Raw genomic sequence first — 10010 nt, forward strand, 5'->3', positions numbered from 1 at the left:
GAGGCTCTTCTCTTATTCTGCCCATGGCTTTAGTACCCACATTCGCTGGATCTTCCTCTGTCCCGAGTCCAAATTCCTCTGCAGGCCAGATGAGATGTCTAGAACCCACGCACCAGTCAGAGAGCAAAGCCTTCAAGACTCTCAATTCTTGCGACAGGACGTTGTGCCTATTCCGCTGGCGATACTGTTCCGGATCACAACTATATTTCTGTACCCTCCCCCTTGCTGAATGCACCCTGGACCACCGAGCCACGGTTCGGTTGATTGGCGACAGTAGGAAGGACAATCCCATCCTCACAGGGAACAACACTCTCAGATCTGTTCAGCAACCTCAAAGCCTTTAACCTCCAGAACTATCTCTTAGATTCCCCCAATCTACCAACCTACTTCACTCGCAGGCCCTGGTCATCTACCAAATTTGAAGTTGTTAATATGGGTGTGACTGTCTCCCATGACTCATACACTTTGATCTCCATCTAAACAGAAGGAAGACTTATAAAGAAAGACAAAGGTAAACTAATAACTAAACTTGTTGCAAGTGATAAGAAAATGGGGAACGGAAGTTTCAGTGTGTTATTTATTTAGTCATTTGTTTGTTTGGTTGGTTACTTACTTTCTTACTTCCTTATTTGCAACGATGTATATGGTTTTGATTTGTCTGCAGTTAAGGAAATATCAGTTATGTCAGCCATGTTGTCTTTTATCTGAAATTCTGAGAGAAGCATAAAGAAAAGAAGTTGCCTCCCATGCCCGGAGTGTCATAATTTTTAGTGCGATAGACCGGAAGCTGAGAAGTTACTTATTCTGGCCCATATTTAGCCAGCGTTGAAGGGATCATTTGTAATCTGCTATCATCTTGATCATATAATATAAGAAACATTATTGAAGACAGCAGAATGTCCTGAATGATCTGGAAGTGAGTGTCCTTTACTTTTCAGCTTTTTATGCATAAATCGACATCCTATTGTTTCCATGTTCACCAACGGAATTCGGCACTTTCTCTTGAAGACGGTTAAAACCGGGAAGTTAATCAACACCTGTGCTAACGATAATCTAAGTTTTTTTCTTTACAATATTATCGCGTACCCACACTGTTCCCTTCAATTTTGCAAAAAAAAAGACAATCTAAAAATTGGCTGAATTGTAAGATTCGCTGTAATTGTTTCTTGGCAGGACTAGATAATCTTCGTAACAGTCTCAGAGACAAAGGTGAGCATTGCACAAATACACATTTGGCGTAATATATTGAGAATTATTGCAAGTATGTTGTGTGAATGCCACAGTTAGAACGAAGATATTTTTTGTGTGTATTCATCCAGGAATCAGCTCGTGAATTGTATTTGGGTTGTATTTCATTATTACAATAAATATTTAGTCATATAAAACAAATTATCGTTGCAAACGCGTAAATTCGATGGCTCCGAATAAGAACTGATAAACTATAACTCAAGACATAAAAATGCTTAGGTTCTCACCGCCTCTAATGCAAAATGTAAAGCAGATGTAAGACACGTTTTACATGTGGGTCAGATGTATCCTGAATATTTGTAAATGTTCCTTTGAATGTGCAAAGAACAAATTCAGATGCCTAACGAAAATAAACAAAAATGCGGACGTAAACACTAACAGGCCGGGCAGAATAGATGTAAGGGAATAAACATTCAACATTTCGGGGGTTTATTGCTACCCTTATATGCTGCCTGACCTCTGTTCCTGCAGCATTTTGTGTGCACGAATCATACTTTGGAGTTACGGTGGAATCCCTTATGTTTATAAGAAGCAGCGAAGGTTAAATGTTTGTCTGAAGGCAAAGCCACTATACATTACCTATAAAAATCATTCACCCGCTTCTCCCAACCCACCCCGATCCGCCTTTGATTTTTATTGTTTTACAACATTGAATCATAATGCTCTTAATTTGTTGTTTTCTTACACCAATCAACTGAAACATACTCTTATGTGTCAACCTGAAAACAAATCTGTACAAAGTGATATAAATTAATTACAAATATAAACAACTCAGAATAATTGCTTGCATAAGTATTCGTCCCCTTCCAGTCACTATTTAGTAGATGTACTTTTGGCAACAATTACAGCCTTCAGTCTATGTGGGTAGTTCTCCATCAGCTTGGCACATCTGGACACTGCAATTTTCCACATTCTTCTGTACGAAACTGCCCGACCTCTGTTTCTGTCAGATTGCTTGGAGATCGTGGGTGAACAGCCATTTTCAAGTCCAGCCACTTTCAAGTCCGGCCACAAATTCTCAGTTGGATTGTGGTCTGGGCTCTAACTTAACTACTCAAGGACATTTCCTTTGTTGTTTTAAGCCATTTCTGTGTAGCTTTCACTTGATGCATGATCATTGTCTTGCTGGAAAACTTATCTTCTCGCAAGACACATTTCTCCAAGAGATTGCATCAGGTTTTCTTCCAGGATTTCCTTGTATTTTGCTGCACTAATTTACCCTCTACCTTCACAAGCCTTCCAGAGCCTGCTAAAATGAAGAATCCCCACAGCATGATGCAGCCACCACCATGCTTCACGGTAGGGATGGTGTGTTTTTGATAATGTCCGGTGTTCAGCTTACGCCAAACATAACGTTTAGTCTGATGTTCAGAAAGCTCTATTCTAGTTTCATCAGACCATAGAAACTTCTTCTACCTCACTTCAGCCTTCTGACAAACTCCAGCCGAGATTTCACGTGAATTTTTTTTCAAGAGTGGCTTTCTCTGTACTACTCTCTCATGAAGTTGCGACTGGTGAAGCGTCGAGTAATAGTTTTTGTATGTGCAGTCTCTCTCATCTCAGCCACTGAAGCTTGTAACTCCCCCAGAATTTTCATAGATTTGTTGGTTGCTTTTCTCAATAGTCCATGTCTTGCACAGCCGCTCAGATTTTCAGGACGACCTGCTCTAGGCATTCTTACAGCTGCGCCATATTCTTTCCATTTCTTGATGATTGCATTAACTGTACTTCAAGGGATATTCAGTGTTTTGGAAAATTTCCTGCATCCATCTCTTGACCTGTGCAGTTCAATAAACTTCTCACAGAATTGCTTGGGGTGTTCTTTTATCTTCATGGTATAGTTTTTGCCAGGATACTGACTCACAAGGTATTGGACCTTCGAAATACAGGTGTAACACCTTGACTGTACACTAGTGATCTCCATTTAACTAATTATGTGATTTAAAAAACAAATAATTAGCTGCATCAGTGATGGTTTAGAATATAGAACATAGAAAACCTGCAGCATAAAACAGGCGCTTCGGTCCACAAAGTTGTTGCGTCATATTATAGGGAGTGAATTACTTATGCAATTAGTTATTCTGTGTTTTATATTTGTGACTAATTTAGATTTCTTTATAGACGTTCAGTGTCAAAGAAGCCAAATTAAATATACTGAGAATCAATGTTGTAAACAATAAACATGAAAACTTCCAAGGGGGTGAATACTTTTTATGGGCTCTGTATATTGGTTTTCCTGTCGACATCAATTCACCTTTATTCTCCTTGTTTCTGAGACCAACAGACTAAAAAATCGTTGGAAATATATTGACCAGTTAACCGACCATTTCTCATATGACTACCAAATTTAGTACTCCTACCTTCTACATGTGTATTCGTTAGTAACTGGATTTTGAATGGATCGCCCTCTATCGCACGCATTTAGGATCCAACCATACCGACGGTGCAGCTATTCGCTATATTAGTCGTGAGACTGATCAGACCCGAGCGCCAAAAGTAGGAGAAATCTTCATCCCAAATCAAAACTAGCAAAGCATTTGGGGGTAATTATATTCAAGAAAGAAGTCTATCTCAGCGGGATATTTAGAGGTTTTGGCCTGCTCTCTTCAAATGACTGTCATCGACAAGTTCCAATTCAGACTGTGATATGGTGGACTCAGAGTACATTCAAGGCCACGGAGCAGAAAGAAACATTTACAGGACATGTGTGATCACGTGCTCGACGCCGGCCCCCTAGGCCTGAGTCGACGTAGTAGTAGTAGTGTGATCACTGTACTCATTTCTCCTTCGCAGAACTTGTCCAGTTAGAACAGACGAAAATCCTCGAGATTGACGGGAAAGTTAAAAAAAATGACAAGTCAAAGTTGTCGTCATAGAGCACGATTTACTTTCAGTAACGTCGAGTGACGTCGTTCAGTTGACAACATAGTTCTGAAATCTGACACTAGATGCTTACAGAGAAACACTATTTGTGAAATTTGAATTGTAGTTAACTATCAGACTAACAAACGAAAAAGCTTCGAGAATGAGTTTAAAGAGTCTCAGATAAAGCAGAACATATATATTGAGTCTCGTGAATGTCTCGATAATGATATATGGCAATGAGGGGCAGCATTCAAGGTGATATGTACATCAGAAAGGCCTTGGAACAGGCGTTCGCAAAAATTGAGAAGCTCCTCTTAGATTACCGACTGCCCACACAGTCAAACACGTCCTGCTGCATCTGCGTAAAATACTTCGAATTCCGTATTGTACTCATTAGGTGCATCGGAGTCGAAAAAAAATTAATATCCCCGTCTATCGAAAGAAGAGGAGAAGGTCTTTAGTCTGTGGCCCTGTCTCGAAGTCCATGACACAAAATGGTGGAACAATGTCTATATATTAATACCCGAAGATATTGCCTGCGAGATTATATAGAGAGCACCACTTTGAAGATAACACTCGCTGTTGTAAATCGCTCCTAAATTCAGAGACGTTTTCGAAAATCGATTTGTCTAATAGTAAAATGACAAAAACGCAGGAAAATTGAAATTAGCATTGTCATGCCACGTAGAGGTGTAGAGTTACACTTAGATTTGGACGTGGGTTTCTTGTGATAGTGGGTTTTCAACACTGTGGCATCCCAAGGAAAAAACACATGCATGAGTCATTCGGAGCCATAGCTAAAACTATTATCAGTTTATTCCGAGTGAGTGTCGGGCAAGGGCTACGAGAGCAGATATTTCGGTATCTACAGTCTTCTACATCAAGACTTATTCTGCTGTGTTCTAGACGGAATGTTGATGACAACCTGACATAGATTCATCAAGCAACAAGATAAATATTTTGAATGGAAAATGTATCAATCATTTCGGTGAAGTGTAGAGATACGATAATTTAATATTTCAAATGAAGGACTTTTAATCTGAAATAACATGACTGAACAGATGAGATAATGTTTTGATTTGTCGTGAACTTGATACGACTAAAGAAGGTGACTTGTCTGCTCTTCTTAATCTTTGTTTCCATAGTTAAGCTTGCGTGATAATATCACGAGAAAATGAACAGCGGAGACCATTTAGAGAACGATTGTGTTTGAATGCTTTATTTACAGAAGAGCAGTTGCAACAGAAACACAAAGGTAAACACGTGGATTTTAACAAAATTTGCCTTTCAGCTTATAATTTATTTTGTGAATTAATTCATTATTTTATTTCTAAATGTAGCACGTTATCGCATTTTTAAAAAACATTCGAAAGCCGTAAATTTCCGGCCGTTTTCTTTATACTTTGTCTCTCTCGATCGTTTATTTTGTATGGGAAGCAAACCGTAAAATCATTAGTGCTACAAAAATCAAAGCAAGTGTTAATTGGATTTGAATTATGCTTTCAGGAGACGGTATAATCTGCTGACTATAATATTTTATGTTCTGAAACGAATACATTAACTCGACATATTCCACGCCCGATACCCTTTTAAAACATGAATCCCACTGAAAGATAATTGAATTTCTGTACTCTATAATCCAATGCAGAACTAACTGCGAAAAAGCTATAGCCATTTTTTTCCTTTGTTTGCAAACGTCTATGGGGATAATCCACGAAACTCTTGGGAAGTAACCCTCACAGCAGACGCAGAGATCTCACTGGGGGGCGGGGAATGAGGGAATTTAGTCATTTTTTAAAAACGATATTCAATGTTCAACCCCCGACGTGTATTTATTATCAAAGCGCATATATGTCACCATATTCAGCAGCGAGCACCAATTTTGCAGGCATACTCAAAAAATACATTGTACAGGATAAAATTAATAAAATTAATGAAAGAGAGCGGATTCTTTGACGTTCAACCAATGTACAAAACACAACAAACTCTGCAAATCAGAAAATAAGATATTAATGATGATGATGATGATGATGATGATGATGATGATAATAATAATAATAATAATAATAATAATAATAATAATAATAAATAAACAAAGAAAAATACTGTCATGGTCCGGATCGGGGTCCCTTTAAATTTAGCTTGTTTATGTTACTTACAATCGGGGCCGTTGATTCCCTCTTTTCCCCTGTCCCTCGACTTTGGTGATTAGAGGCAATTAACACTCGGCTGAACTGGTAGTTTATAGTCTCCGGCTTTCAGCCGTTCCGCGCGGGAGCGTCTGCAAAGTCATCAAAGGTACGGTGTGCCGAGGTCATCTGGCCGGAGCAAGTCTAGTCTCTGCCGAAGCGAGTGGCGGTAATTCGCCCTTCCTCACCGGAGCAACCCTGTCCAGTTACCTCGCCGAAGCGAGCCTGCAAAGTTTCCTCATCAATGTGGGTCCGTCAGTTTACCCGCCGGAGAGAATCAGGAGCCACTGTCTACTGTTTCTGGGCCGAGTCGAGAGCTCGCCGCTACCCGGAGGCTCCAAATCAAGTCCTGGCTCCGGCGACATTCAATTCCAAGTCAGGTCCTGGCTCCGGCGACATTCAATTCCAAGTCAGGTCCTGGCTTCAGCAGCATTCTAGCACCAAGTCAAGCCCTGTCCCTGGCGGCATTCAAGCACCAAGTCAAGTCCCTCCCTGGGGCATTCAAACACCAAGTCAAGTCCTGACCCTAGCGGCATTCAAGCACCAAGTCAAGTTCTGATCCTGGCGGCATTCAAGCACCAAGTCAAGTCCCGGTCCTGGCGGCATTCAAGCACCAAGTCAACTCCTGGCCCTGGCGGCATTCTAGCACCAAGTCAAGTCCTGGCCCTGGCGGCATTCTAGCACCAAGTCAAGTCCTGGTCCTGGCGGCATTCTAGCACCAAATCAAGTCCTGTCCCTGGCGGCATTCTAGCACCAAGTCAAGTCCATTCCCTGGCGGCATTCAAGCACCAAGTCAAGTCCTGGTTCTGGCGGCATTCAAGCACCTAGTCAAGTCCTGTCTTTGGCGGCATTCAAGCACCAAATCAAGTCCAGGAGCTGGCGGCTTCCCAGTTCTGAGTCAAGTCCTGGCCCTGGCGGTCTGTGATTCCTGTTCTACCCCCTTGTCTGAGTCCTTTCTCTGCCCCTCCCGCCTCTAGCCCTCGTCTGCAGCCCCCGCCTGCACTTCGATCTAGTTGCATCGCCGGAACTAGAAAGGTACTGTCTGGTTTTTATTCGTGTTGGTCTTGTCCTGTCCCCGCCTCCGTGGGGTATCAGGCCGTCTTGCCGTTGCCCCGCAGGGGGTCATGTTCTGTCTTGTCTTGTCCATGCCTCCGTGGGGTATGTCAGGCCGTCTTGCCATTGCCCCGCGGAGGGTCATGAGAGCCGGTTCTATGTCCTGTACTCCAGGAGGGGTCCGGGCTCTCTGTTCTGTGTGTGAGTCCTGGCCCTATGTCCTGTACCCAAGGTGGGGTCCCGGCTCTCTGTTCTATGTATGTGTCCATGGTCCCATGTCCCTGCTCTCCCGAGATCGAGGCTCTGTTTCTCTTGTTCCTCCTCTCCTTAGCCCATGTCATGTCCTTACCTGGTTCTGGGGTCCGAGCCCCAGGCAAGACCCAGGTACTGGGTTCTTGCCCAGTCTCGGGCTCGGAGTCCATACCCCAGCCTCCTCATGTCTCCTCTATTCCTGGGAGCCGATTCCGAGTCCAAGCCCAGACTCCTGGTCCCAACCTAGTCGTAGTCCTGAGTCCTTGTCCAGTTCGCTACTCCTGCTCCTGCTTTGCTCTCCTGGTATCGAACAATAAACTAAATCTAAGTAACCTCACAAGATGTGTCTACATTTGGGTCCACCCTGCTCCCAATGCCCCCACCATTGTGACAGAACGTTCTCGCCAAACATGGACCTAGAAGACACAAACTGTTTTTCCAAACTCTTGTCAGCTTGAAAGTCAATGTGTTGTTCTGTTTTGCCCGCCGGCCAAATCCCCCCCCCCCCCACCCACCCGGGTCATTGATAATACAGGCAAATCTGTTGGTCGCCTGGAGGCTCCCATTGGGAGGGGGATACTGTCATGGTCCGGATCGGGGTCCCTTTAAATTTAGCTTATTTATGTTACGATCCGGACCGTTGATTCCCTGTTTTTTCGTGCCCCTCGACTTTGGCCATTAGAGGCAATTAACACTCGGCTGAACCGGTAGTTTCAGCCGTTCGGTGCGGGAGCGTCCCAAAGTCCTCAAAGGTACGGTGTGCCGAGGTCATCTGACCGGAGCAAGTTTAATCTCTGCCGAAGTGAGTGCCGGTAATTCACCCTTCCTCACCAGAGCAACCCTGTCCAGTTACCTCGCCGAAGCGAGCCTGCAAAGTTTCCTCATTAAGGTGGGTCCGCCAGTTAACCCGCCGGAGAGAATCAGGGAGCTGCTGTCTACTGTTTCTGGGCCGAGTCGAGAGCTCGCCACTACCCGGAGGCTCCAAGTCAAGTCCTGGCTACAGCAACATTCAAGTTCCAAGTCAAGTCCTGGCTCCGGCGACATTTAAGCTCCAAGCCAAGTCCTGGCTCCGGCGGCATTCAAGTACCAAGTAAGTCATGTCCGTGGCGGCATTCTAGCACCAAGTCAACTCCTGGCCCTGGCGGCATTCTAGCACCAAGTCAAGTACATTCCCTGGCGGCATTCTAGCACCAAGTCAAGTCCATTCCCTGGCGGCATTCAAGCACCGTCAAGTCTTGACCCTGGCGGCATTCAAGCACTAAGTCAAGTTCTTCACAGCGGCTTCACAGTTGTGAGTCAAGTTCTGGCCCTGGCGGTCTGTGATTCCTGTCCTTCCCCCTTGTCTGTATCCCTTCTCTGCCCCTCTCGCCTTTAGCCCTGGTCTGCAGCCCCCGCCTGCACTTTGGTCTAGTTCCATCGCCGGAGCTAGATAGGTACTGTCTGGTGTTTATTCGTGTTGGTCTTTTCTTGTCTTGTCCTCGCCTCCGTGGGGTAAGTCAGGCCGTCTTGACGTTGCTCCGCGGGGTGTCATGTCTTGTCTTGTCTGTTCCTCGCCTCCGTGGGGGAAAGTGTGGCCGTCTTGCCGTTGCCCCGCGCGGAGCCATGTCTTGTCTTGTATTGTCCTTGCCTCCGTGGGGTAAGTCAGGCCGTCTTGCCGTTGCCCCGCAGGGGGTCATGTCTTGTCGTGTCTTGTCCTCGCCTCCGTGGGGTAAGTCAGGCCGTCTTGTTGTTGCCCCGCAGGGGTTCATGTTCTGTCTTGTCTTGTCCACGCTTCCGTGGGGTAAGTCAGGCGTGTTGCCGTTGCCCGGCGGAGGGTCATGAGTCCCGGCCCTATGTCCTGTACCCAAGGAGGGGTCCCGGCTCTCTGTTCTGTGTGTGAGTCCCGGCCCTATGCCCGGTACCCAAGGAGGGGTCCCGACTCTGTGTTCTGTGTATGTGTCCATGGTTCCATGTACCTGCTCCCCGAGACCGACGAGCCATGTTCCTCCCTTCGTTAGCCCTTGTCATGGTCTTGCTTGGTTCTGGGGTCCGAGCCCGAGGCAAGACCCAGGTACTGGGTCCTAGCCCAGTCTCTGGCTCGGAGCCCATACCCTAGCCTCTTCATGTCTCCTCCAGTTCTAGGAGCCGATTCCGAGTCCAAGCCCAGACCCTTGGTCCCACCCTAGTCATAGCCCTGGGTCCTTGTCCAGTTCGCTATTTCCTACTCCTGCCTTGCTCTCCGGGAGCAAGGGTAGACCCAAATGCAAGACACATCTTGTGAGGTTACTTAGATTTAGTTTATTGCTCGATACCAGATGTCCCGCCGTTCTGACAAGTACATATTAAGAAGAGAAGATGAAGAGTCATTCACTTAGGTTCTGGGAACATTTTAATGATGGGACAAGTGAGGCTGAATGAAGTTAT

This window comes from Mobula hypostoma, chromosome 13 (genome assembly GCF_963921235.1).
Source record: "Mobula hypostoma chromosome 13, sMobHyp1.1, whole genome shotgun sequence".
Taxonomy (NCBI): domain Eukaryota; kingdom Metazoa; phylum Chordata; class Chondrichthyes; order Myliobatiformes; family Myliobatidae; genus Mobula; species Mobula hypostoma.